This window comes from Eleutherodactylus coqui, chromosome 5 (genome assembly GCF_035609145.1).
Source record: "Eleutherodactylus coqui strain aEleCoq1 chromosome 5, aEleCoq1.hap1, whole genome shotgun sequence".
Taxonomy (NCBI): Eukaryota; Metazoa; Chordata; class Amphibia; order Anura; family Eleutherodactylidae; genus Eleutherodactylus; species Eleutherodactylus coqui.
The window spans coordinates 112,957,991-112,985,455 of record NC_089841.1 but is presented as its reverse complement, the minus strand read 5'-3'; the positions used below and the strand labels follow the sequence as shown (position 1 = coordinate 112,985,455).

The 27,465-nt window shown below is 45.5% G+C and overlaps 1 protein-coding gene across 1 annotated transcript in view; it reads right to left on the bottom strand.

The window, feature by feature from the left end:
• Positions 1-17,848, bottom strand: part of PPIP5K2 (diphosphoinositol pentakisphosphate kinase 2) — a 97,195-nt gene extending 79,347 nt beyond the window's left edge. The window contains exon 1 of the mRNA XM_066603034.1: positions 17,716-17,848. The gene's annotated coding sequence lies outside the window, so the exon portion shown is untranslated. The remainder of the gene's footprint in view (positions 1-17,715) is intronic.
• Between the last annotated feature and the right edge of the window lie 9,617 nt (positions 17,849-27,465).

Genomic DNA, 27,465 nt, shown 5'->3' with positions numbered 1-27,465 from the left:
ACTCAGAGCATTATATGCACCTATAATAGCAGTGGAGGGTCTGGTCAGCAGTTCATGGACTTCAGACGCATAACCCAGCAATGCAGGAAGCTGCAAAACCTGTTCATATATATTGACCACAGACGGCATATGCATCTCCAACACCCAGCAGGGCTATAGCATTCCTGGGACATTCCCATGTTCTACGTCTGTAGTGTCCCTGATTCTGTACTAGATGCCCGAATGGTGGTCTTTAGGAGGTCTCATCGCCATACAATTAACCCTTTCCAATCCACTGTCTGATGTCTGAAGACATTCTGATTGAAGGCTGTACAGCTCCGATGACGGAAGACGTCCGGCAGGGTATTCTTACTGTATATGACTGGCCGCTCTGTTGTCGGGGACCTCTCCAGCATGTCCCATACCGCAGTATTGGCTCTAGCCAGCAGAGGGTGCCATTGTATAATGGCAGAAAGAGAAAGCCCCCTAGAAAACCATGAATCCCAAATTGGACTGCAAAGGGTTAAGGAAAGACTCGTTTACCTGTGGATGAGCATTTCTGTAGCCAAGAACACAGCATAGAGTATAACAGGGTTGTCATATTAGAAAGTCCACTTCAAATCCCAAAGAGACAGGTGGGTCGGGGAATACAAGTTTATAATACTGTTTGATACTCTCTACACAGCTCTCAATACCACACAGGATTTATGGTGGGTTCATTATCAGAGATCTGGTGAAGGGATAGTGAAGGGGGGGGGGGGGGGGGGGGTCAGGTCTCCGAACCTACATCCATTTAGAGACCATAAAAGACTCACACACTTCTCTGTGGACTAATTAAGGATTCAAGCCCCATTTACACACAACGATTATCATTTGAATGAATTAAAGACTTTTTTTGCATATAATTGCTGAGCATTTAAATGTACAGATAACCATTTCCCTCATTAGCTCAAATGAACTCTGTACATGTTGTTTGCTCAGGCGAGCTTGTGTTTATGCGAAGAATTTCTGTGAATTAGTGTGAAGATAAGCATATAAGCCATGAGTAAACAAGTAATTGCGTTTTGCAAGGCGAACAATCACCCCTCACTCAAGTTGTTCAGTCTTTTAAAGACTGAACGACTGCCATTTAACCCCTTGAGTGGCGGGTTTCCTACCACCCTGTCGTGCCCACCAGGGCAGGTTTTTTAAATGATCTAATCATTGAATTTCAACAAATTTTGCAGTTGCATTCCAAGAGCCATAACTTTTTCATTTTTCCATTGACCAGGCCATATGAGGGATTGTTTTTTGTGGGACAAGTTATACTTTTTGATGGCATCATTTTTGGGTATCTATAATGTATTGCATAACTTTTGTAAAAACATTTGTAGGGAGATTAGGGGGAAAAAAAGAAATTCTGCCATTTGTTTTTTGGATTTCATTTTTACGGCATTCAACATGCAGAATAAATAATGTGATATCATTATTCTCTGAGTCACACGATTCCGGCGCTACCAAGTTTATACAGTTTTTATGTTTCGGGGAGGAAAAAAAAAAGAAGTGGGGAAAAAGAAAAAAAAGGGGCCATGTCATTAAGGGGTCAAATAATGCATTAACTTCCTTCTCTGGGTCATTACGACGCACACGGATACCACATGTGTGATTTTATTTTACATTTTTTTACAAAGTAAAGGGAGACAAGTGTTTTTATTTTTTTTTTATAATTTTTTTACCTTTTTTTTTATTTTTGTCCCTTTAGGGGACTTCCACAGGGACCCATCAGGACCCTCTGATCACTTTCTGGAGGTCCCATGGTGACAGCCCTTTACATGCTGCAGTGACAGCCCTTTACATGCTGCAGTCACATAGACTGCCGCATGTAAAGGGTTAACACAGCAGAGATCGGAGGTTCTCTCTGATCTCTGCTGTAAGAGCTGGTGCCTGCTTGTCCTCTGACAGCCAAGCATCAGCTCTCCCTGCCACAGAGACCATCGGCTTAAGCAAGCCGATGGTCTCTACAGCAACCTGTAAACAAAGCAGGAGACTTAGAAGCAGGAGATTGCCGACATATCGGCAATATCGTCCTGCTTCTCAATGTCTTGCTTTGCTCTCTGTGGGTCTGTGCAGGCAGAGCACAATGCCACAGCTTGTGGCAGTGTGCTCTGCATCTCCCATAGTGATACATAGCCCGGAAATCTTCTGGGCTATGTCACTATGAGCAGTGGAGCTCGTCCCGGAAAATTTCCAGGCGTGCCACTCAAGGGGTTAAACAAAGCGAAAAGCAAACAAACTAACAACCATTTTTATGCAGGCTGAAAAACTCAGCGATATGTGAACGAATAGTGCATGATGGCTTCCCATTTACACGTAATGATTATTGCGCAAATTTGTTCTTTGTTAATGAATTTTGAGCGATAATCGTTGCGTGTAAATGGGCCTTGACTCACCAAGCTCATCCTTTTATTTGCAATTTTTAAAAAAATACAAATTAACCAGTCGAGGTCTCTCTTACACCATGCATGAGGAAGAGACCCAAGTAGTCTTGAAAGCTTGCTCTAATTTGTTTTTTTGGTTAGTCATTAAAAGTATCATGCCTACAATATTATTTTCACTTCCTGAGAGCAATAACTTTCTGTATACAGAGAAATGCCGAGCCGAAGCTCGCCTTTTTTCGCAGAACAAAGAAACCTTTATTGGGTCTTTCAACAAAAGATTTCTTTATCCTGACGGCAAGTGCACATTTGAGAGAATTTCTGAGCGATTCCACATTGTGGAGCACAGCCGCGCTGCTGACAAGTACTATCATTTCATAGCACCCTGCCCAGCCTTGTGCCCTTGTGTGCTCTTATCTGGAACTAGGGGTAATTGGGATACATAGGAGATCAGCAGGTCGTGTGCAATACAGTAACATTACTATCACATCTATAGACGGTCCAGTTTAGGGATTTCCTGCTATGTATTTGGATTATGTAAAATCTAGTTACCGTATTCTTTTTCCTTGGACGGCTGCGTGGAAGAGAATATATTACCTAGATTTTTTTCCACCAATTAATATTCTTATATAACTCTGCTTTTACTTTCTGACTGTAAGGAAAACTGTATATAAAAAAAAAAAAAAAAAATTCCACATGACTATTAGAGCAGCCATCTTCCTGCGCTGCTGGTAACAGTATTTAGAGAGATGCTTCAAAGCAACTATATAGGCCATAGAAACAATCGGGAGATGACTTGGACTTTCCTGGGAAAGTGTTGTGGGCATGCTCTGTGACCTGTGCAGAGGTCATTTTGCAGGGACGGAGGAGGAGGTGAGCTATGACCCTCACCTATTGTGAATGGTGGATCATTTGTCATCATATATAGGTGTCACCTTTCACTATAATCCTGCCTGTGATAAGAAGAAGCCTACAGAGGAGTTCTCTCTACAGAACAGGAAGTATCAGACTATTATTAGACTCTGCTCACTGTGAAAAATGCAATAGGATCAAAAATGTTGAAATCAACTATTTTTCTTACAATAGGTCATTTCTTGATATTACATTCCTTTCACATATACTCTATGAGTGCATACAGCAAAACGATTTTGCTACAATTTTATTGCAAATAGCATAGCCGTTTGGCCAAGCTGACTTACTTGCATGAGTAATATCTGCTATCACAATCACAGGGGTCAATCTGAAATATTAGTAGTTTGGCAAGAGCGCGCCACTGTAAGGACTCAGGCACACAGGTGGATTTTTGCAGCAAAATCCGCGGCTAGCTCCGCCTCTGGGTTCCGCAACAATAACCCTCCATAGCATGCTATGGAGAAATGATTCTTCATATGAACACGCAAATGGTTTCCAGACGAGAGTGAAACCTAAAAAATGTAACATTTATTAACTTCTGCAGTATATTTAAATCAGAATACTGTATAAAAAAGCCTCCCGCTGTGCAGTAGTCGCTGACAGAAGCCAGACCGCCACCAGATACAATACTTCCCTTCTTAAGGCTGCTAAACAATTGTTGAAAGCGAAGAAATCCTGAAAGAGGTTTATAATAAATAACAGCCGTCACTTCATATTAACATGTTTAATACTTTTACTGCAGTAGACAGGAATGCGTCACCGGGACCCAACGCTTGGCAACCGTACAACGCCTGCCGATGCAAAACAATGCTCCGTGGAGCAACACCGCCATTCACAAAACAGAGGCCACTGCAAAGTGAGAAAAAATAAGTATCCATGTTTTTTCCACCCCCACCTTCCAAGAACAGTAACTTTTTGTCAACTTACATACATGAGGTCCTACTTTTTTACAGGATGAAGGGTTCACTCACATAGACATATTTTGGCGCATAACACGCAGCAGATACGCATATAACAGGCATTTTCAAAATGCATTTTATTCACCCATATACTAGAATGATGCTTATTAAAGTAGGACCAAAAAAAAACAAAAAACAAAAAACACCACCACGCAGGTCTGAATGGCCCAATGAAAATCAATGGAAGCCGTCCGTGCTGTAATCCGCAGAAAATGGAGCATGCTGCGATTTTTTTCCCCCCGCACATGCGATCCTCACGCCGGGTTAAAATGACACCCACAGGTATTTAATTACCTACGGATGCCAAATGATTGTCTATGGGCAAATTGAACTGTGGCCATTCGCGCGGGTGACCCGCAATTCAATAATGCTCGTGGGACATAAGGCCTTATGGCATATAAAGTTACATAGTTTTACATATGTTGTACTTGCACTAAAATGTGTGATTTTTAGCTCTTTTTCCATTGTCTCTGCAGCTTTCCTAAAACCTGGGTGACACTTTGCAGAAGGGGACAAAGCCACCGTTGGCCTGACAAATTTGCTAGAATTTATATCAGAAGCTGCATAATCTACGCCATTTTATTAGCTTGTGTAGACTTTCTGCCACACGGACAGGCAGAGATGCATCACGTTTATTAAGAGGAGCGCACCTTTGAAAAAGTTTGGCGCATTTAATGGCTGTTCTTTCGGCACAATTCAAGCGCCATTTGCATTTCCTTCATCGCCAGCAGAGTCAGCAAGCTCCGATGACTGCTTCCACCCATTCCCTGAATCTCTCAGGTTCCTACAGAGAACACGTTAGGTAAAAAAGGAGTGAGCCCTGATGAATTCAACTTTCAATAAAACAGACATGAGGATCATGGATATTACACCACTAATAGTGGGTAGACTTTCCCTTTAAGAAGATTATTTCATCCGCCTCCCAAACTAAACCTCATTCATCATTTTAATGTGACCTCAATCATATTAAAAGGGCTTTGCATGCAGTAATGATTACAGTCAGACGCTCCATGAAACCACAATTAACCGTATTGTAATTATTAACGAGTGTTCTGGACTATTATCAGCATTTCTTTAGTGGTCTGCATAGTGTTAAACACATCTGGCGGGGGCGCACGCATGCACTCGCGGCTCAACGCTGCCGGACAACATAGCAGGCCCAACAATGTAAGTTACATACAGAAGGCTTTGTCGGCATTGTGTTATCCGGCCATGCTAAAGAATAAATTGCTCTAGTTCTATTACACAATCATAAATCTGGATATTGAATTGTATCCTGCCGTACCGGAAGCCATAAAAACGATGGTTTAGCCGCTTGTGAACAATACAGGCACTATAAAGCTGTGCATTTTATAGCTACTTTACCGCCTGACCCCTCCATCTACTCATCAGGCTCTCAGTCAGATATTAAATTGGGATTTGTAAATAGCACATGCATGGGAGCCCTTAATAACCAACCTATTTTGTGCCTCACTTGCTATTTTTATTTTCCATTGCTGCATGCCAAGGGGCACTAACTTTCCAGCCATCATCTAATCAACCAATAGCCTGTATGTACCAATTGCATTATATACTTTCATTAAAAATATTGCTGTTTTACTACTGCAAATCAAGTTTGAAGTGGCTGCCACTAGGGGTCTCCCTTCCAGCATCTCTGCAATCCACTGCCTGTTGCTAGGTATTGAGCATCTGTAGTTACAGCTATATTAGAATGTTGGGGGAAGGGCTGTCTTTGCAGCTGCCCTCCCTGTACTCAGACTGACAAATACTGTGATTGCAATCTCCATAACCTCTGCCTTCCCTGCTGTTACAGCATGTACACACACTCATTTTATTGGGTTTACTAATTATTTGGCCAGAATGTCTTTGAATGGCTGAATCATCCTGGAAGAGCAGATACTGTTTTTTCGATGACTGGACCACAGACAGAGCAGTGCAGCATGGGAATTAAGGGAAGGGAAGTACAGGGCAGTGAACTACTGGCAGACCTTGCCACACACTTCCTGCATGAAAGTGGATTCCAAACAGGGCAGCAGAAAAATGGGGAGGTACACATGAAAATCAGAACCTAAAAACATGAAACAGAGTGCAAACAGCAGCAGATGAGAGGGTAAGGAGGACCTGTTGAGTTTTCAGCAAGTTTTATAAAATATAAGCAAACTTTAAAGTGGTTGTCCAAAATAGAAACTTTTATTTTAAAAAAGCATGACCCCCTTAACAAAAAACAACAAGCTTATATTTGCTTATCCCAGCTCCCCCACATCTCCCTCAGGGTCCCTTCACACTGGCGAGTGCGATAATCGGGCCCATCGCACTTGCCAACATGTGAAAACCCCTTGGATGCAGAGATAAAGGGAATCCCCTGGCGCAGCTGTCACAGTCGCTGCAGAGGATTGCAGAGTTCTCCCCTTGTTTTCCAGTCCAAAAAACAAACAAGAACAGAAAGATCCATTTGATAGATCTACTAAAAATATGAAAATAATGCTCTCTGTTCAATTCCATTTCACTTCCTTTTTTTGTAAAACATGATCTGCCAAAAAATGCTGAGTCTGCACTAAATCAGCCACATGGCGACACTCTTAAGGCGACATCTAGTCTCGGCAGTTCTAAAATGGAGCAAAAAATATATATCTCACAGGAAAAACACCCACAAAAGCACAATTCTTGTATGTAACTACAGCCAAAGGTTTGTGCACAAACCAGTTACTACTTGAACCCAGTCATGCCCAGATCAAAAGGTCAACAATTTGAAATGATGCATAAGTGAATATATGCCAATTTTCCCTCGGAGATCGGCTTTCTAAGTGATAGCCACCACAGAATCCCATATGTTGTCTGCTCCCACAGAAAGTGACTGCAGCGGCCTCACACTCCCCTCCGCTGTTGGTAGACAGTGACACGAAGCAGAAGTGTGAGCCAAAGTCCTGCGCACATTCCAATGTTCTCACTGGCATCAGACCTTCCCAGCTGCCCCTTCTTCATCTCCTATGTAGCACTGTGTAACCGTTGTGAAGTATATAGGTCAGCAGATCATAGTGAAATGTATATAAAAGACATCCCCTGTATGTACTAAGGAAGGTCAATGGCTGTAATGTTTTAGGGTGAGCATGTCCGCAGCTATATTCCCCAATGTGGTAGAAGGACACGTCTTCAGCAGATTACTTACTTCTAGGCAGCTCCGACAGACAAACTTGTATGCTACTGTATTACGTAGCCAAGCATATGGACCAGAGGCAAGAAATCAATTACATTTCATCTTGGGCAACCATTTCTTCTCTGGTGTATGTGCACACACGGCAGATTTGCTACAGAAATTTCTAGGATCGAGAACCTGACCAAATGAGGTTACCCACTATAATTATGGAGCGTTCCATATGTTCAGCTGACTGACAGCTGTCCAAAAGGTGTTCGGGCCACTATTTGGCAAAGACTAGCAGATGCCACAACAGGATCATCAGCTTGCCAAAAAGTGGAAGTTGGCGTCTGGGACCCAGTGTAGAATTAAACTTCTCCCCTGCCCACCCTGAACACAATCGCCATTAACGGTACCGCATAGAAGTATCGGCAGAACTACCTCGTTTACCGGAAAATAAGAGCTACCCTGTTTTTTTGGGATCTTTGGGGAGGCTTGAAATATAAGCCCTACCCCTAAAATAAACACTAGCTGCATTACATAAAAAAAGGGAATACATTACCTAGCAGGCTCGATTCAGGTCCCTCCCGCTGCTCTCTGGAGCTCCGATGCGCTTCTTGCAGCCCTCGGCCGTTCACAGAAAATCACTGTGATGATCTCCGATTGGTTCATCGAGCGCTGCATTGATTAGCTAAGCAGTACTCGAGAACCAATCACACCCATTACATTGGTTCATCCTCTGTGGGTGGCCAAGGACTGGCAGAGAGCAGCGGGAGGGGCCTGGACCAAGCCGCTAGGTAAGTATAATAAGATCCCCAGAAAATAAGACCTAGCACCTCTTTGGGGCAAAAATTTATACAAGACAGGCTCTTATTTACAGGGAAACACGGTAGCTGGCATCACAACTGGAACAGCTTATATAGCGACAGGACCAGATAAAGAAAATTTGTCATTTGCATGCATCAGGATAAAAAAAATTCAATAAAACGCAAATCTAGCAAAGCCACAGTAAACACACACTCCTAGGGCTCATTCACATTAGCGAATGCAATTTCTGTTGTGTGCATTTTTTTTTTCACGTCCGTTTTTTGAGCACAAAAAGAAAAAGCTAACTAAAAAAATAAAAAAGGCCCCGCTGATGTCACTTTTTGTCTTCACCAACACCCGGTAACATGCGTGAGAAACAGCACACACGTATACAACGACTTTCTGTTTTTCTGTTATGGTCTCATAGACTTTCATGGGTGATCTTGGCCTGGGAATACTGGTCAAAATAGGATTTACTGTGGGTTTTTTATTTTTTATAATTATTTTTTTTTTAAGCAGAACATCAGCGCACATAATAGCAAGTCTGCATACACCAATTTACGTTATGGGTCTGTGTGCTCTCTGTATTCAGACACAGGCAGAAAATACGGCTGTGTGAATGGGCTAAGGCTGCTCTCGCTTTAAAGAAATTTGCAAGTGGCGTTTTCAAACACATTCGTCAGCGGTTTTTAGCGCACCCCACCATCACAATGGGTGCTGAGGTTCGTTAAAAAGAACTGAGGCGCACTAAAATAGAGCAGACAGCGTTCGAAGATCGTGGCGTTATAAACTGGATTTTTTGTGATCTACAGTTTGAAAACAGCAGCAATCAGCGAGGGGCCCCTATTAACCTCAATGAGTGTGCGAGGGCCCCGTGTAGGCCTAGCCTTATAAGAACAATGATGTCGTTTCTATCCACAGAAAAGGGGGTAACTTGCTGATCGATGGGGGTCTCTCCAACAATTTTGAGAAGGGGAGTCTTGCCCCCTTTGCCTGTCGCTGTGGGTATCGCTTCACCCCTAGCAGGAACATCAGAACGAATGGTAGAGCTGGCCAAGTAGGAGCGTTCGGTGCTCCATTTACTTCAGCGGAGCTAACGGAAACATCTGAGCACTTGCCGATCACCTATCTCCACAATTCCATTGAAGGTGAAAGGCGCACTTGTGCTACCAGCGCCCAATTCAGTCTCCTCGTTCTCAAGATCAGCGGTGATCCCCACTGATCAGTAAATTATCCCCTATTCTGTGGATAGACGGTAACTTGTACTCTTGGTACAACCCTTTAATAGTTTGATGCCTTTCCTTTTACTGGAAGGAATACTACTTACAAGTTACCAAACAGAGAAAACTTGATAATCTGGCATCCTTAGAACTACCAAGGTGCAGAAGTATTGGAAATTCCAGATTACTGGACCAATTCCAAATGCAAGCACATACATACAAGAATTTACCTTCCGTCAGTCACATGGGGTGGCGATCTGCTCTGCTGGAGGGTACCTGGCATTGAACGAATCTAAGACTCCTGTTATGGTATATAAATTATCAGTGTTAAACCCCAGGCTGTCAGCATGCAAAACCGAAGTATCAGGAGTATGGCAGGTCACAGCATGGGGTCTACACAAATAGCATACAGACAGATACAGCGTGGGGCCTGCGGCCACTCCATCATCCTCAGTATCCCCCAGGATGAATGGATCATCAACCTCATATCCACAGGCTATATGTAAAGCAAGTCAGATGATGAGGCATTTCCAACCCCATGATGTCGGATTAGTGGATTTCCCTGCACTACATTGTAGCAGTCTAGAGTGAAGGGAGCCGACAGACAGCTGCTTTATTGTAGCACCTGGAAATCAATAAGCGAGGACAGACAAGGTAGACGTGTGACTTATCACCCAGAGGTGCTCCTCATATCACACCATTCCCCAATCCCTCCTCACTGACGCACCATTCAGCTGAGCCAAAGTAACTGCCTACGTTCTACTAGCCGCACTGGCATCAGGTTCATCTCCTCCACATCTCCGTGGAACCAGCTAGAATAGCCGCAACTGGGAGTTTATTTCTGTCAAGTCTAGAATTATTATAGACGGCTCCGGGAAATAATTTTATCATTATAATGGCCAGGCAATAAGAGGTTGCACAGAAAATCACCCAGAGTCAGGGACGTTAGGGGAAGGGGGCCCAAGTGACATCTAAAGCCAAGCTAAACACATTCCTGCGGGCAGTGCGCATGAGTCTGAATTCAAACTGGGCAGAAGGATAACGAGAGCGGTGCGAGATGTAACGGCGCGGAGCGAGATGTAACGGCGCGGAGCGAGATGTAACGGCGCGCTGCGAGATGTAACGGCGCGCTGCGAGATGTAACGGCGCGGTGCGAGATGTAACGGCGCGGTGCGAGATGTAACGGCGCGGTGCGAGATGTAACGGCGCGGTGCGAGATGTAACGGCGCGGTGCAGAGTGGTGTGAACCCGGCCGGCGTCTGCGCGTACTTGTCATTTAGCTTCTTCATCTGTACTGCAGATGGTTGTGGAGAGCCATCATCATCGGACAAGCGCAGTACAGATTTTTTTTTTTTTTAATCCATGCTTTTCCCGCGTCATTGTCCAGTAATGGTGCGGAATCCACAACCTTTCTGCAATGTTAACTGCGGAAGGGCCGCGGGTTGAACGACTTCAAAGGAATCTGTGCAAAAATAGAGCATGCTGAGATTTTATTTCTGCCAGTGGAAATCGGATTTGCTGTCCAATTGTGTCAGCGGACAGCCCCATGCTCTACTCTTGTTAATGATGCGGAATACCACAAATTTGCAGCCGTTGCAGGTGGTTTCTTCTATGGACGTGAAAAACAGATGCCATACAAAAATAAAAAAAAACAGACATATTGCACATAGATGGCATATGGAACTGCACTCAGATGAAAAATGTCCTTTCTTAAAAAAAAAAAAACTAAAAAACACACACACACATGCATGGCCACTTTTTTTTTTTTTTTTAAACCACACGTCAATTCAGCCCTAACCTTTTTGAATCCAGAGTCGGACCTCGTCTGACATGAAGAGTACCATGCATAGCTCCGCTGTGGGACGAGGTCCAATGTGTCTAACACTATGCAGAGGAGAGCTACGATGTCGGATCTCCCCTCTGCATGCTGTAGAAGTCTGGGTTCTCTTCTGTGTTTTACATTATGCAGGGGGAGATCGGACATCAGAGTTCTCTTCTGTATATGTATATTACAGTATGCAGAGAGCTGCGGTGTCAGATTCCTCCGCTGCATACTGTGATATACAGAAGACAGCTCTGATGACGGCCTCCTCTCCTGTGTAATATTTATATATTAAGTCACTGCGAATAAAATCATCATGACGGCTCATTTTTATGTGTTACTGTCGAGTAATTCCAAGGAATCCACAATGCACTGTCCCAACCAAAATGAATAAGAGCTGGATTGGAAAGGGTTAAAAGGGTTGTCAGAGGCTTCAGGAATTTTTTTTTATTGATGACCTATCCTCAGGACGGGAGCTGCACCCGTATTACTAATGCAGTGTTCACGGAGCGATCTGCGTGCAGCACTGTCCGTACAGACAGCAGTTCCTGCTCGGTGGACCCGAGGACAGGTCATCAAGAGAAGAATCCACTTTTGTGTTGTTTTTCTGGCTTGATTTTATGAGTTTTTTTTTCTGGGTGAAAAAAAAAAAAACCAAGAAAGACAACATACCTAGAAGTATGTTGTGTTTAGAAAAACGCACCATAGATCTGAAAAAAATGCAACAAAGATGAAGAAAGTTACCAAAAAAAAAAAAAAACAATAAAGCAAAATGCACCGTTTGTAATTAGAGATGAGCGAGCGTACTCGGAAAAGCACTACTCGCTCGAGTAATTTGCTTTATCCGAGTATCGCTGTGCTCGTCCCTGAAGATTCGGGTGCCGGCACGGAGCGGGGAGCTGCAGGGGAGAGCGGGGAGGAACGGAGGGGAGATCTTTCTCTCCCTCTCTCCCGCCCGCTCTCCCCTGCTCCCCGCTGCGACTCACCTGTCAGCCGCAGCGGCACCCGAATCTTCAGGGACGAGCACAGCGATACTCGGATAAAGCACATTACTCGAGCGAGTAGTGCTTTTCCGAGTACGCTCGCTCATCTCTATTTGTAATGTATTCATAGTTGTTGCATATAGCCTTACAGCTAATCTCCCACTGCAGCACTATTTGCTGGGAAAAACATGGACAAAAAAACATAACTTTTCTCCTAAAAATTTTAAGTGTAAAAAAGACTCTGAAATGCTAAGAAAATCCTCTGCTGCAAATATTTGGTGTGACCTCTGTTCTCACCGCTCCCAGGAGGATACATGCTAGAATCTGCAACTAGTGCAATGACTTATTCCCCTCTTTCCAAACCGTTTGGAACATTGCACATATGACCGTATGATTACAGCAAATGAACTAATATTTGGCCATTTCATTCCCCTCTCGAACTACACATACTGGTTTTGGAAGTAGAAACTTTTAAAGGGCCACTGCGGTGATTTTTTTTCATTCATTATGTAGCTATCCCCCAGTATATAAGGAGTATACAAGTGAGCTAGAGTTACCTTGGTTACTTATTCCTTTCTATCTCCTGGTCTATTTCTCCTCAGATGGTCATGTGATCTCAATCGTGACCAACTCAAATATAGGGCTATTTTACACAGGCTGATAAATTGTTCAGTGTAAGGCCTTAGTCACACGGGCGTTTTTTCACGCGATTTGCGGATCGCATGACGGATGCGCATCCGCAAATCGCGTGACCGGTGCGCGCAAGTCGCCCGCAAATCTGCTCCTAGCCGCGTTTCATTAGAAACGGGCCGGAGCTGTCCAGCGCATTGCATTCAATGGAGACGGCAATACAGCCGGCTCCATTTAAAGCAATGCGCTGCGGGCGAGCCCGGGATGAATTGTCGGGAAGGGCTTAAATATATAAGCCCTTCCCTGCAATTCATCCTAAAATGTGTAAAAATAAAAAATATATATATATGCTCACCTTCTCCCGGCAGCCGGAGCTCCGTGCGGCCGTCCTGCAGTGGGTGTGAAGGGGGTGTGAGTCAGACCTGCCCCCTGATTGGCTCAGCGCTGAGCCAATCAGAGGCATGTCTCACTCACACCCATTCATGAATTCATGAATGGATGTGAGTCAGACCTGCCCCTGATTGGCTCAGCGCTGAGAGGCAGCAGTCACTCACCCATTCATGAATTCATGATTGGGTGTGTGAGTGAAACCTGCCTCTGATTGGTCAGGGCTGTGACCAATCAGAGGCAGATCATTCAGCAGGCGGGGATTTTAAAGCCCCGCCGGCTGAATAGTGCCGAGAAGCAGTTCAGGAGAACTGACAGCGGCCGCGGCTGGACTCCGGCTGCAGCGGAAAGGCGAGTATACTATTTTTTTTATTTTAACACATTTTAGGATGAATTGCAGGGAAGGGCTTATATATTTAACCCCTTCCCGACAATTCACCCCGCGCACGCCGGCAGCCCATTGCTTTCAATGGAGCAGCTGTATTGCCGGCTCCATTGAATTCAGTGGGCAAACATCGTTCTTCTCTGTCACAGTTGTTACAGCTGTGGCAGAGAAGAAGGATTTGTCTTCTATATGTTCTCAATGGGGTCGGCGCTGCTGCCGCCGGCCCCATTGAGCGCATATAGAGAAGAGAACAGGAATCGCAGATCGCAGATAGGTGCGATCTGCGATTTCTGTTCTATAATTTATCGGACGAGTGCCTAAAAAGCGCTCATGTGTCCGATACCATTGCAAAGCAATGGTTTTATAAAATCGCCGGACGCATGCGCAAATCGCGGTTAAAAACGCCCGTCTGACTAAGCCCTAAAGGCATACCCTGCATGAATGTATAGTTCCATGTTCATCTATGAACAACTGCCTGTTTACTGTGAATGGAGGCAGGCAGGTTGGAATGATCTCCAGCTCGCTCCGCCTCAATTTACAACAATGCTCATTCCTGTGAAAAAGCACAATTAGCGCTGGGAAGACATGTTGAGCATCTGTAGCCGACAGGTCGTCCCATGTAAAAGGGCTGGTCAATTTCTCAGTCTGTGTAATGCTATGGACCTACCATAGAAACTGCCTGGGGTAAGGGTAATACAGGCACTCCTAACAGACTTACTACTGATGATCCCACAGCTCCTGTGACATAGGTATAATAGAGGAGATCACAGCTCATCCTCTTGACTGTATACTTATGGTGTGTAGCTTATTTAGGCAAATTTTTTGAAGATAGTGTTAAACAGTCTCCCCAGCAGAGGACCCTGTCATGGGATAAAATCAGTAGGGCTGGCTGCAAAATGCTGACCCTATCCCTCTTCTTATTCCTGATGGACAGGTTTCCACTTGTCAGTAGAAGTCTGGGTGCTTCTTCAGCTTTATCCAGCTAAGGGAAGGGTCAGATTAAATCTTACAACACTGCCTCATAGCGAAGCATCTGGAACCCTTCCTACCACGTGATCACTCACATAAAATCTATAACTTACACACCTTTTGGCCTCCTGCCCTCTGCACAGAAGCTGTACAAATAAGCAATACTTCTACAGGGAGAGGAAACAAAACGTGAACACATGGCACACTACGACTCCTTTGTAGGCCGCATTCAGACAGCTATGTGCGAGCTGATCCCCGGATTCTCAGGCGCAGCTTGCATGGACTTCGCCTGGATGGCAGATGTTTTGGAAAATATGGATCAAGCAGTTGGACTTCTACTGCCTGACCCTCCTGCCCTCAGGGATGATACAGCTGGTGGTCAACAGCATTATGTACAAGGGGTGGACAAAAATATGGAAACACCAAAGCTGTAGTCTGCTTCTTTTTCTTCACAACCCTACGCAATGATAGTCTGTCCCTCGACACACATTTCTGTCCACGCTGGTGTTTGTCAGTCTTACTCTATGCGGTCATAATCTTGGATCTTGCGCCTCGTTACACAGTAAAACGTCCGCTACCTTTGTTACAGAGGCACCCACCATACGGACCCAACAATTTGACCGTGTTGAAATTCTGTCAGCTCTGCCACAATTCCCTCACAACTGCGCAGAACGCGGTCACGAAGACAAATGATGGTTACACATCATTGCATTGTAGATTACGTAGCAGATTACGCAATTCTGACCCGCTAATGTGAGTGCAATTCAATCACCAATACATGTGATTGAACAGCGTATTACCTCCGATCATATGATTGTGGAATCCCCAATTTAAGTCTGGTTATGCGAGACCGGCCGTAGCTGTTTGGCCGGACAGCTAATTTACCTAATGTCTATGGCCAGCCTGGAAGTGCTCACACACCTTCCACAACTGTCGGACAAATGATTGTTCGTTCGGCAGCTGTTTCCAACGGCTTGGATGAATACTTGTGTGTTTGAGGAGGTAAGCCACACAGCTCTGGTACTGGCTTACCTACCAGAAAACAGCAACATTGGGTGCTGAAATTCAACATCCCTGATTCTTCTTGAGCCGCCCCCATTCAGAGTCGTCATCTAGGTTCAGATGACTTAAGTCTAAAAGGTGCGTGGGGCCTTAAAGGGGTTTTCCCGAGCTAATTATTTTATAACTTTTGGATCCCCTAACCCAAAAGTATATAAAATAAATATACTCACCACAGCTCTAAACTGACGTTCCGGCTACGCCCCCAAGCGAGTGGTCCCTGTCAGGCCTTCTATTGGCTGCAGCAGTCACATGGGTAAACAAATCATATAACTGCTGCAGCACGTGTAAACATAAGACCGCAGGGAGCGAGGGAGCATTGTAGCAGTGGGAGGCGAGTACTGTATTTATTTAGACTGCCTCCCCCCACTAACACCAATTACTCAGCAAACCCCTTTAAATGGAATCTGTCAGCTCGAACACGCTGTCCAAACTGCAGGCATGATGTTATAGAGCAGAAGAAGCAGAGCAGATTGATATATAGTTTATGGGGAAAGGTTCAGTATAACTTGTACTTCAGTCATTTAAATCGCTACTTATGTCAAGTTTAAGAGGTCCAGTGGGCGGTCCCATCAGTGATTGACAGCTGTATGACTGTAGCTGTCAATCACTGATAGCTCCGCCCACTGGACTGTTCAGCTCAGAATGAGCAGAGATATAACTGAATAAAGTACAAGTTACACTGAATCTTTCCCCATAAACTATAAATCAATCTGCTCAGCTCCTCCTGCTCTATAACATCATGCCTGCAGAATGGACGGCCTTCACAATGTGACAGGTTGTCTTTAAATCTTCTGCAGGAGGGTACTTTTGCACGTAATGAGAAATTGTGTGCCCATGAGCCAGTGATGACAGTTCGCTTGTTCACTCTGGCAGACAGTTTAAACTAAGAAAAAAAAACAAAAAAAAACAAATCCGTTCAGCGAGCCGAATCGCAGAGGAGTTTGTATGGAGGAGAGTTGGAAAAATGAATAAAAAGCAGCGCTGGCGTTAGACCGGGTTCACTTCTACACTGGAACCTCCGGCACCGATCCAGCGCAAAGTACCAGGACACATACCGCTGCATGCAGCGCTTTTTCTTCCGGTAAAACGACAGCTGATGGGAAACGGAACAGACCCCACTATACCGGTAGTCAACGGGGTCCGTTCAGTTCTATCATAAGACGGACCGCTTCGGCCGGGAGATTCCACTTTTCTGCTTCCCGAACAGAGCAGGAAAACAGAATGCCCGGCGAAGATGTGAAAGCAGCCTTGGGCCGCCCTCACACATACCGTCGGCAAAACACTGCAATTTCAATCGAGTCGCTTTGCCTCGATTTTACCTTCGTTTTTGCCCGCAGGTTCTTGCGGCCGACAGCATGTTTCAGCGCACGCCATCATTGTGATGAGATGCATTAAACACTGAAAACTAGAGGAGACTGTACTTGAAAATTGCGTCACTAGAAAGCACCATCCAGCGCCGCGATCGAACGCATGCCTGCAAGGTCTTTTTTCCGTGCGGCCGATAATCTGTGCACAGCATGCATCCGCGCGGAAAACCACTTGCATCCACAATTACTTTCTGCGAATGACTGCAGGTCTTCCACTGCGGAAATCCACATATGGAATCTGAGCGGTCTGAGTGAGCCCGGCCTTATGTGTGCCCGCACAGGTGGCATCAGTGCCACACTCTTCATTGCAGGACTATCCATTCCCCAATATAATTCTCAAGAACGCGGTGTAGCGGCAGGAATTTCCTGATCCCCACAATCAGGGCTGCAGACTGCTGTATGGGCACCTGTACTCTGCAGCAGCCTGCCCTGTACATTCCCCATGTTGAGGATGCCCACAATCCAGAAGTGTGAGTGCACGCAGGATGCCAGCCTGCAGCACCCGGCTCCAGCACCGAGCTCAAGGTGGTAGTCGGATCAGCTATAAATCCACTAATGCTGCAGGTCGGGCAGTGAGGATGCCCTGCCTGCAGACACTCACACTGCGGCGCCTCCTCCGCCCGGGCTGCACTGGGACAATAGATAAGTGCCGGGGATTACACAATGCCCGCAGTCCCCAACCTCACCTCCCGCCGGCTGCATCACCTCTCCGTGCCCCGCGCCGCTCTCCTCATTGAAGCACCAGCCATAAACTTCCGTCCCCGTCCAGCCAGCAGCAGCGAGCGGGGGGAGGACACGCCTCTGCCGGGGGGAGCTCAGGTCGCGTTGGAAACACTGCACATGCTGTTGCTGCTGATTTGGATTATGTGGTGTTTTGATCCTTTCTGCGCTCCGTAGGACACCTTGCCCATGCCCGATAGAAAGATGGCGGCGTGAAGCTGTCATTGCAACATATTTCAGGCAGGAAGGGGGGAGCCGAGATAGAAAGATGATGGTTAATGTCACGTGACGCGAGAGGGGGGATGTAGGCGCCCAGGTGGCAATGTGGGGTTCATGCGGAGGTGCCTGGTGTGTAGAGCGTTAACTGGAGGGGCTGCTGCTTTACGGTTACTGCTGTATGTATTCATGTGGAGGGGCAGGTGGCTGGGGCTTTGGGTGTCCGTGTAAGGTACATGGGGGGTCTTATGACCCCTTGTAGACACGGGAACACATTCTTTACTGTCTTTCTGGAGGATAAGTTGTGTTTAAGCCTTTAAGGACTGCTGCTTTTTTTTTTTTTCCGTTTCCCCCCGCCATTTCAAAAAAAGCATAACTCCTTCATTTATCCCTCAACATGGCGGTCTGATCCGCACAATTACTGTTACATCAAGTTTATATAGATTAGTTTTTTTAAACTTCTTTTCACAACCCCCCCACCCCCCATTTTTAGGGCTCGTGTCCACAACCGTGTTTTCGCCACTTATCTAGCCATTCATTGATGAATAGCTAAGTGCTGCCTGTAATTGGCTGAGCGCTAAGCCAATCAGCACAACCCTTTCAGGAGGTGGGGATTTTTAAATCCCCACCTGCTGAAAGTGCTGGACAGCAGTGCAGGGGAGCCAGCCGGAGGATGCGCCAGAGCAGCGGAGAGGTGAGTATATAATTTTTATTTTTTTCTCACCAGCTAGGGATGATTTTCAGGGAAGAGCTTATATTTCAAGCCCTTCCCCCAGGCGAGGGTTGCCTAAAAACCACTGCTTTCAATGGGGCCAGCAGCAGTGTCGACCCTATTGAAAGCAATGGGATAGCATCCTGGACTTCTACAGCTGTGGCAGAGGATTCCTTCATCCCCGCGGGGATGAAGGAAACTTCTGTCACAGCTATGGCAGAAGTCCACAGTATACTCCCTATGTTTTTAATGGGGCTAGCGCTGCTGCTGACGACCCATTGAAAGCGATGGGCAATATTGCAGATTTCTTCTCTGCGATGCGAAGCTCTGCTGAAACATCGCAAATGATTATGGAACCATTGAAGATCATTGGATTCATAATCATTGCTGTCGCATCGCGGGAAAAAATATCACTAGTGGGTGTCCACCCTTAGGATGGGCCTTTTCTTCCTTTCCAAATTGTTCTCGTTGGGTGACTCAGCTCGTCCCCTGAGACTGTCTTGGGTCCTCACTCTGGACCTTACTCCACTCAGCATTTGTTTTTCCTAATACTGCCATCGGTGGTTGGGCGTTTCCACCTGACTTGGCCACTACTGTTGAAGGAAACTGCCCCAATTTCTGACTGATTGGTATAGCTTGGAATTTGTATTTTGTCGTCAGTCAAGTATTTAGCAAATTTTTAAGGCCAAGGCAAGTTACATAGTATGCTGGGCTGAAAAAAGACAAAAGTCCATCCAGTTCAGCCTGTTTCCACACCTCCTTGTTGATCCAGAGGAAGGCAAAAAAAAAACCAGTGAGTGACTCCATAATGGCAGTCAGAATAATCCCTGAATCAATATTTGAGATCAACAACCCTTCTGGTTATTTAATGTCTATATCCTGTAATGTTGTAGTTCTCTAAAAAGACATCTAGTCCCCTTTTAAACCCCTCTATTGATTTTGCCATCACCATGTCCTCAGGCAGAGAGTTCCACAGTCTCACTGCTCTTACAGTAAAGAACCCCCTTCTGTGTTGGTGATGAAACCTTCTTTCCTCTAGACGTAGCGGATGCCCTCTTGTTACTGTTATAATCCTGGGTATAAACAGATCATAGGAGAGATCCTTGTATTGTCTCCTACAGTGGTTCCAGTTTATAGGACCTATAGTTGTTCAGGCTCCATTGTGAATCCCGTAGGGAAGGCTAGTGTCCTTCCTGTATTTGTGCTAGCACTGCTCCCAGGCCATAGAGGCTGCCATCTGTATACAGTAAAAAGGCTGTTCAAAATCTGCATATGCTAAGATGGGAGCGGTGGTCGGAGCCATTTTCAACGCTCAATATGTGTCATCTTGAGCTTCACCGCATGAGATGGATTGATTTTTTGGACAACCAGCTGTTTCTCTTTACAGTTCATTCAGAGGGCCTGCAACTTTTGTAAAGTCTTTAATAAATCCCCTGTAATACTCTGCTAGACCAAGGAATGCGCTCAAGTCTTTGGTGGTTGCTATTTCTCTACAGCGAGTACTTTTATCCCGAGAGGGCAAAACTCCATCTCAAGACACTGTATGGCTCATATATTTGAAGTGCCATTTCTTCGGCACTCCCATACTTGTTTCAATCTCTTCAGATGCTCGTTAAAGGTGGCAGTCTCCTATGCACTTTTTAATTAGCCACTGGAAGGTGCCAGGTGCGTTGATAAACCCGAACGACATATGATTATACTCATAAAGCCCCATAGGTAGGGTAAATTCTGTTTTGGGTTTGTCCTTTTCTGTGACAGACGCATGCCAATATGTCAGGACTCGAACCCAGGAGCTCCAGGCGGCGGCTCTACATGTTAAGCTACCCAGCTCTCTGGATAAGCTCCCTTGCTGAATCCTTCCTTCTTGCTCCTGATCTAGTTCCTGATTGGCTCCGCCGTATTCCATGATTGGACTCCATATAAAGCCTGGCCCCCGATTTTGAAAAAGACTCCTGTAGTCGAAACATTGCTGTTTTTCGTCATGAAAGAATGAAGTGTATCTTTGGATATTTTTTCGCACTATCTATGCTGCCACATCCTTTTTTTATTTATGCATTGATTTGGATTTCCAATTTGTATTCCTTTGTGGCTGTGCATTGTGATTGCCTCACTGGAAACAGTTACCAGGTTGTGCTGCTGGCAAAACTCCATTACTATTAGAAAGCCTGGTCCTTCCACTTCTTGCGTGAGTATTGTGCTTCTAGCCAGTAGTTAAAGGGGTTGTCCCGCGAAACAAAGTGGGGGTATACACTTCTGTATGGCCATATTAATGCACTTTGTAATGTACATTGTGCATTAATTATGAGCCATACAGAAGTTATTCACTTACCTGTTCCGTTGCCAGCGTCCTCGTCTCCATGGTGCCGTCTAATTTTCAGCGTCTAATCTCCCGATTAGACGCGCTTGCGCAGTCCAGTCTTCTCTGTGTTGAATGGGGCGCTCGTGCTGGAGAGCTGCTCCTCGTAGCTCCGCCCCGTCACGTGTGCCGATTCCAGCCAATCAGGAGGCTGGAATCGGCAATGGAGCGCACAGAAGACCTGCGGTCCACCGAGGGTGAAGATCCCGGCGGCCATCTTTGCAAGGTAAGTAAGAAGTCACCGGAGCGCGGGGATTCGGTAAGTACTACCCGGTTTGTTTTTTTTATCCCTGCATCGGGTTTGTCTCGCGCCGAACAGGGGGGCTATTGAAAAAAAGAAAAACCCGTTTCGGCGTGGGACAACCCCTTTAACTCCTTAAGGACATGGCCTATTTTGGGCTTAAGGATGAAACGATTTTTGGCGGATTTTTATCTCCATTTTTCAAAAGCCATAACTTTTTTATTTTTCATCAGCGTGGCCATATGAGGGCTTGTTTTCTGCATGGTGAACTTCAGCTTTTGTTGGTGCAATTTTTGGGTACATAAACTATATTGTAAAACTTTTATATATTTTTTTATGATAGCAGGGAGAGAAAACGCATCAATTCTGCCATAGATTTAATTTTTTTACACCATTAATCATGCAGCATAACTCATACAATACATTTTTTCTGCGGTACGATTACAACGATACCAAAATTCTTATATATTTTATAGCTTTTTCCACTTTTCCGCAATAAATCTTTGCATTCAAAGTCCTATAACTTTTTTATTTTTCCATGTACAGAGCCCTGTGAGGGCCTGTTTTTGTGAGACAAATTGTGTTTTATATTGGTACTATTTTGGGGTACATACGGCTTTTTTGATCACTTTTATTGCGATTTTTGGGAGGCAAAATGCTAAAAATTAATGAACATCAAAAGCATGTTTAACTTATTGTACCCATTGTTAGTGATACAATGTGGGATTTTAATTTTAAAAAAATTATGCTAATATGAGAAAAAGCGCAAAAAGGGTTTTTTTTGTCATATTTTTTTTTTACATTTTTCTTTTTTGTACATTATTTTAATCTTTTTTTTACACATTTTACGTCCCTGTGGGGAACTTGTACCATACCATCTCTGATCGCTATGTTAAGGCAAGGCAGGACTTCTATAGCGATCACAGGCACTGGCAATACAGGACGCCGATATCTGGCGTCCTGTTGCCATAGTAACTTGTCAGGGCTCTGCACGATTATATCGTGAGAGTCCGATGACGTCACAGAGGTAGTGCACTCACTCTGTGAACCATTCTCATGTCGCAATCTACATATATCGCGGCAGGGGAGGGGTTAACAGCGGGGGTCGCTGTTCCGATGCACCCCCGCTGTTACAGGGGGAGCCCGGCTATCAGTGACAGTCAACTTCCACTGCCGGATAGCTCGAGATCTCTTATGTACGCCCTGTTGCGATAAGTACCCTGCTGCCAGGACGTACAGTTACGCCCTGTGGCGGGAAGGGGTTAAGCTTCACCACCTGCCTGCTCCTCCATACTGCAAACTTGCTACTTCCAGTGTACCGACCTCTGGCTTTCCCTGATCGCGATACTTATCCGCACTGGTTACGACAAAAGACTGCATCCCAGAACCAGATCATTACAGAATATTCACACCCAAATATGGAGTCTGTTGTGGCCACCTTGCAAAATGGGTTGCTGAGCTCCAAGAATTCTGTGCCACCTACCAGTAGAAGATTGCTGACCTGCAAAGAGAAAGAGATTATTTACAGAGGCAACTTGAAAAAAGTGCGCAATTCAGGTTCTGATATCTGCATGCCACTGTCTGTAAACTTCGGTGGGGATCGTTGCCAGTACTGAGGGTTCCTTAATCAGTGCTATATCTACTTCCAGATGCAACCTACTCCGTTTACCTGTGTTAGAAAGAAGCTATTATTTATCATCAACCTTCTCACTGCAAAGGCACTTGTATGGGCCTCGCCGTATGTGGAAAAAAACAACAACCTCTCGACAATCTCAATGCCTTCACTACTACCATGGATCAAGTCTTTGATGATCTGAATCGCTGTGCCTCAGCAGAGGGTAGGTTACATAACCTACGGCAAAGGTGATGCTCTGTTGCCGAATATACGGCAGATTTTCGTCACTGGTTGACTGATACCAAATGGAACCTTGCCACCCAGAAGAGTCAGTTCAGACGTAAATTATCAGAGCCAGTGAAAGATGAGCTTGCCAGAGTTGAGAGCCCTGACAATTTGGGGGACTTGATTCGGTTATGTATTTGAATTGATCAGAAACTTACAGAACGAAAAAAAGGAGAAGCTGCAGGTTTTTGTGAACCACACTGCCTATTCTTTCAGTCAACCAGCGTTCAACACCCCAGCAAAGGACTGAAAGCCTACTTGATAAAGCCTACTTGAACCAATGTAGATTAATGTCATCCGCAAACCCCTTTTCCTTAGCAGAGAAGGAAAGATGCCATATGAAGAATCTATGTCTCTATTGTGGGGGCTCTGGACATTATGCTATTAACTTCCCTAACAAGTTCCAAAAAAACAGTGAAGACCATAGGCAAATCCGATGTTTCAAAACAGCCGGGTTCGGTGCCACAGGCCATCCCATCGATAACTCAAGATTAAGATGATTTACGTCCCCCATCTTTTCACTTTGTCATTCCCGTATAGGTCCTAATTAAGGCCCAAAAATTACAATGCTACGCTATGTTAGATTCTGGGGCTGAAATGGAACTTCATGGATTTTAAATACTTTCTCAACAACAATATACCAAGTAGGACCAAAACCATACCAATTGGTATGGAAACTGTGGAAGGATCGCCGTTTTCTTCGGGGCCTGTAACTCATGAGGCAATTGAACTTGAAGTTCTTATTGTATCTCATCACCATGAAACAATTAGTTTCTATCTTATCTCTTCTCCCAAGTTTCCAGTTATTCTAGGAATCCCTTTGTTTTCTACCCACAATCCTATCAACTGGCACTTAAGGACCATTACCTTCTCCACTGAGTACTGCAAAGAAAGATGCCAGATGTCAGTATCCACCCTTGAACTTGCCCATACCTTTGAGGATAGGTAGCAGAATTTTGATAAGTTACCACCTCAGTACCAGCAATTCAATGGCATCAGCAGAAAGAAATCCAACCAACTTCCCTCTCATCAGCCATATAATAATAATCTTAATTTATATAGCGCCAAACATATTCCACAGTGCTTACAAAAACAGGGGGATACAGAAAGACAAAAATACAAAAACTATGGTTACATAGTAATCAGTTGATGGAAACAGTAGAGGTGAGGGTCCTGCTCCAACGAGCTTACATACTACAAATAATGGGGTGATACAGAAGGTAAAGGGGCTGGAGATGTGCAAGGTATGGTGAGGTGGAGAGTGTGGGATGCTATACACATAAACAAGGGTAAGACATTAAGTTGTGTGATGGCTGAATCGGTATGACTGCAGGGGGCGGTTGACGGTGGCTAGGAGAGTTGCAGTCACTAGGACAGGGAGCACATTATCAGGCAGGGTACAGAGGGGTTTGGTTTAGGGAATATGGTATGCCTCCCTAAATAGGTGTGAATCAGGGATTGCGCCGATAGTTTTGGGTAGCACATTCCAGAGGACTGGTGCTGCTCTGGAGAAGTCTTGGAGGCGGGAATAAGAGGTTTGAATTAAAGTGGCAGTCTGATTTCGTTAGCAGAGCGGAGGGCCTGGGCTGGGTGGTGGATTGAGATGAGAGAGCTAATGTAGGGCAGTGCAGTGCTATGGAGAGCTTTAAAGATGAAGGTAGTGAGTTTAAATTGAATTCTGTATTTGATGGGCAGCCAGTGCAGTGACTGGCACAGGGCAGAGGCGTCTGAGTAGCAGCTGAACAGGAAGATAAGCCTGGTTGCCGGATTCAGGATGAATTGGAGAGGGTAGAGTCTGGAGCAGGGGAGGCCGAACAGCGAGTTGCAATAGTTGAGGTGAGAGTGGATGAGGGCAACAGTGAGCGTTTTAAGCATGTTCACAGTGAGGAAAGGACGGATTTGAAGTGCAGCTGACATGCTCAGGCCACAGATTGGATGTGGGGGGTAAAGGAGAGATCAGAGTTGAATATGACCCCGAGGCAGCGGGCGCGCTCTCTGGGAGTTATGGTGGTGCCACACACTGAGATGGAGATGTCAGGATTAGGTCATTTAGTAAAGGGCGGAAACACCAGTAGGTCAGTTTTTGAAAGGTTTAGTTTTAGGTAGAGAGAGGACATAATTTTGGAGACAGCGGAGAGACAGTCGGTGATGTTTTGGAGGAAAGTTGCAGAGATGTCACGGGAAGAGGTGTATAACTGGGTGTCGTCAGCGTAGAGATAGTATTGGAGGCCAAATCTCCTGATGGTTTGTCCAGTAGGGGCTGTGTAGATGGAGAAAAGAAGGAAGCCAAGGACCGAGCCCTGAGGGACCCCAATAGCAAGGGGAAGAGGCGAAAACACTGAATGATCTGTCAGATAGGTAGGAGGAAAACCAGAAGGGCCAAAACCCTTCCAATGTACAAGATATTGCAAAATACCTCTCACACGCCGAGCATCAATCAAACGCTCTACCTCATACTCCAGTTCCCCCTGTACAAGAGTAGGAGAGGGCTGGCTCTGGGCGGGCAGAACTGGGGTTACATATTTCTTCAGCAGCCCCTTGTGGAAGACGTCATGAATCTTCCACGACTGCGGAAGAGATAGTCTGTACGCAACAGGATTGATCACCTGGGAGATGGTGAACAGACCAACAAAGCGGGGAGCCAGCTTTAGGGATGGAACCTTGAGTCTCAAATTTTTTGAGGCCAGCAATACCTGCTCCCCAACCACGAATGGTGCAGAGATCGTGCGTCTTTTATTAGCTTGACCAAGAAGTTTATCCTGGGAACCCTGAAGGTTCTTACAAACCTGGGCCCAAACTGTGCACAGTTCATTAATGGCAGAGTCCACAGACGGCGTGTCAGAAACTGAGGATGGAAACCATAATTACAAAAGAACGGCGACACATGAGAAGACGAATTTACATGGTTGTTAATGGCAAACTCGGCGGGAGGTAGGAAGTTAACCCACAGATGTTGATTGTCAGAAACGAACAGTCGCAGGTATTGGATTAATTCTTGATTCATCCTCTCAGTTTGCCCATTCGACTCGGGATGAAAAGCAGACGAAAAGGACAAACCAATATTCAATTTCCTGCAGAAAGCTCGCCAGAAGCGAGCGACAAACTGTACACCTCTATCTGAGACCACGTCCTCAGGAACCCCATGCAACCGCACCACCTCCTTAATAAACATGTCAGATAACAGTTTGGCGTTTGGTAACTTGCTCAGAGGAACGAAATGTGCCATTTTGGAGAACCGATCTACAATGACCCAAATGACTGTATTCCCCTGTGACGGCAGCAAATCTGATGAAGTCCATGGACAGGTGTGTCCAGGGCCTGGACAGAATGGGCAAGGGAAGAAGAGGCCCCTCAGGACGTCTCCTGACACTCTTCCCCCTGGCGCACACTGGACAAGCAGTGACAAACGCCCGAGCATCCCTACTCATATGAGGCCACCAATAAGTTCTGGAAAGTAATTCCTGAGTTCCCCGGATACCGGGGTGCCCCGCAAGGACCGAGGCATGTGTCTCTTCTAGCACCTTCAACCTTAATGGTAAGGGAACAAAGAGTTTGCCTTCTGGAAGTGCTTCAGGAGCTGATTGCTGCGCAGCCTGAATTAGCGGCGAGAGGTCAGAGGAGACAGCTGCGAGAACCACCCCAGGGGAAAGGATAGTCTCAGGCTCCGACTCGGGAGGTTCCGGAATACCAAAACTCCTAGATAGGGCATCTGCCTTAACATTCTTTGAACCGGGTTGGTAAGTAACCAGAAAATTAAAACAAGAAAAGAAAAGAGCCCAACGAGCTTATCGAGCATTCAACCTTTTAGCAGAATCTAAATATATAAGGTTCTTATGGTCTGTGAGCACCATGATCTGATGGCGTGCTCCCTCCAAAAAATGCCTCCACTCCTCGAACGCCCATTTTATAGCAAGTAACTCACGATAGCCTATATCATAATTTTGTTCAGTAGGGGAAAATTTTCTAGAAAAGTAAGCGCACGGTCTAAGATTTGTGAGTGTAGATGGCCCCTGAGAAAGTACCGCCCCTACTCCAAACTCAGAGGCATGCACCTTCACCACAAACGGGCATGACAGGTCTGGTTGGACAAGAACGGGTGCGGAGGAAAAGGCAGCTTTCAGGGTAGCAAAGGCCGCCAGAGCATCTGGAGACCAGGTACTGACCTCTGCCCCTTTCCTGGTGAGATCCGTTAAGGGTTTAGCCACCACAGAAAAGTTCTTAATGAACTTCCGGTAATAATTAGCGAAGCCCAAGAAGCGCTGGAGGGCCTTTAGAGTGACTGGTTGGGCCC